This window comes from Capricornis sumatraensis, chromosome 14 (assembly GCF_032405125.1).
Source record: "Capricornis sumatraensis isolate serow.1 chromosome 14, serow.2, whole genome shotgun sequence".
NCBI classification, from domain to species: Eukaryota; Metazoa; Chordata; class Mammalia; order Artiodactyla; family Bovidae; genus Capricornis; species Capricornis sumatraensis.
Genome location: NC_091082.1, coordinates 24,453,363 through 24,455,875, shown reverse-complemented (window position 1 = coordinate 24,455,875; position 2,513 = coordinate 24,453,363). Strand labels below are relative to the sequence as shown.

Genomic DNA, 2,513 nt, shown 5'->3' with positions numbered 1-2,513 from the left:
TGGCATCACCTTATTAAAAATGCTGATTCTTCGGCCTCACTGCAGACTCACTCAAACAGAATCTTTGCTTTAACCAGATTCTGGAGATATCCCTGGTGATCTTGGAAGAGTCTGTATCAAGGAATGAAACACTGATGGGAAACCACAAGAGCCTTAGAAAAACTCTTTGGCCTCAGGGGAAAAAATGGTATCAAAGATGCAAGGAAGGGACTTTGCTGGTGGTCCAGTTGAGACTCTATGCTTCCAATGCAGGAAACACCGGTTTGATCCCTGTTCAAGGAACTAAGATCCCACATGCCACAGGGCATGGCAAAAAAGAAAAAAAAGAAGGATTCAAGGAAGGCCACTATAGGTGTAATTGGCAATAGAAATTTAGCTAAGTCCCTGACTATTTGACTTATTAGATATGGCTTTCATGATGTAGTCATAGGAAGCAGAAATCCTAAATTTTCTGCTGAATTTTATCCTCATATGGTAGATACCACTCACAGAGAAGTTGATCAAATCAAATCATATCAAATAGAATGTTGTTGTTATATATAGGAACATTACACCTTACTGTGGGACCTAGACATCTGCTATGGGTGAATTTTGATTGATATGAGCAATAACATGAGGATAAACTAATACCCAACATCCAATGTGGAATACTTGGCTTCATTATTCCTGGACTCTTTGATTGTGAAAGGATTTAATGTTGTCTCAGCTTGGGCATCTGGTCCTATCACTTCGTGGCAAATAGAAGGGGAAACAATGGAAACAGTGACAAAATTTATTTTCTTGGACTCCAGAATCACTGTGGAGAGTGTCTGCAGCCCTGAAATTTAAAAATGCTTGCTCCTTGGAAGAAAAGCTATAACAAACCTAGACAGAATATTAAAAAGCAGAGACATCAATTTACAAAAATGTGTATCTAGTCAGAGCTGTGGTTTTTCAAGTAGTCATGTATGGATATGACAGTTGGACCATAAAGAAGGCTCAGTGTCAAAGAATTGATGCTTCAAACTGTGGTGCTAGAGAAGACTCTTGAGATTACCTTGGACAGCAAGGAAATCAAACCAGTCAATCCTAAAGGAAATAAACCCTGAATGTTCATTGGAAGGACTGATGCTTAAGCTGCAATATTTAGCCACCTGATGTAAAAAGGCAACACATTGGAAAAGACCCTGATGCGGGGAAAGATTGAGGGCAAGAGGAGAAGGGGGCTACAGAGGATGAGATAGTTGGATAGCATCACTGACTCAGTGGACATGAGTTTGAGCAAACTCCAGGAGATACTGAAAGACAGGGAAGACTGGCATGCTGCGATCCATGAGGTGGTAAAGAGTCGGACATGATTTAGCAACTGAGCAACAGCTTGGGCCCTTCCTTTAAGATCTAAGGATGCTATCTGGCATGTTTATATATGCAGCAACAATATTCAAGCTCCACAGAAGGTTATTGAACTTGCCAGTCAGCTGAATTTTGTTCCTGTTGATTTGGAATCAGAGCAATTGCAAATTTACCCCTGTGACTGTAGCCATAAGCCTGGCCATGTTTTTCTTCCTTTATTCTTGGGTCCTAAATGTGATTCATCCATGTGCTAGAAACTGGTAGAGTGACTTTTACAACATTTCTGATGAGACTGTGAATAAAACTTTGCCCATAGGTGCAATTACTTTGTGGTCTCTGGTCTACTCAGAGATCTGGCAGCTGTTTATCAGCTTTATTATGTCACTAATACAGAAGCTTTCCACTTTGGTTGGAGACCTGCTTACAGTGTAGAGAACAGCTTGAATTACTAAGCTTTTACTTCACTTTGATTCATGTTGTCTACAGCCTCTGCTTACCAGTGAGAAGGTTATAGAGATACTTCTTTTTCAACATAGCTTATCAGCAGGCATGAGATGTACTTGATATTCATCTGATGCTTCCCTGGTAGCTCACATGGTAAAGAATCTGCCTGCAATGTGAGAGGTCCGGGTTCAATTCTTGGGTCCGGAAGATCCCCTGGGGTGGGAAATATCAACCTAGTCCAGTGTTCTTGCCTGGAGAATTTCATGGACAGAGGAGCCTTGAGGGCTACAGTCCATGGGGTCACAAAGAGTTGGACACATTGAGCAATTAACACACACAGTAAAATACTTGATTAGTATAGTTAATAAAATAGAAGTTTTAAAGAATCCATCTGCCAATGCAGGAGACACAGATGTGGATTTGATCCCTGGGTGGTGAAGATCTTCTAAAGCAGGAAATGGCAACTCTGGATTTGCCTGGAAAATCTCCTGGACAGAGGAGCCTGCCTGGCTACAGTCCTTAGGGTTGCAAAAGAGTCAGACTTGACTGAGCAACTGAACACACACACACACACACACACACACACACACACACACACACACACACACAAGATTTAAAATAGTGTAAAACTTCACATACCTTATAACCGAAATTTTGGTATGTTTAGGGAGGGAAAAGAATTGTTCTTTAAGTAATGTTTCTGCTTAAGAATTATGTAGCTAATTCAAAACCATATA

At 40.7% G+C, this 2,513-nt stretch overlaps 1 pseudogene; it reads left to right on the top strand.

Annotated features, from left to right (window-relative positions):
- Window positions 1–306: 306 nt before the first annotated feature.
- On the top strand, window positions 307–1,885 carry LOC138090726 (metalloreductase STEAP2 pseudogene; annotated as a pseudogene).
- The last annotated feature ends 628 nt before the right edge of the window (window positions 1,886–2,513 follow it).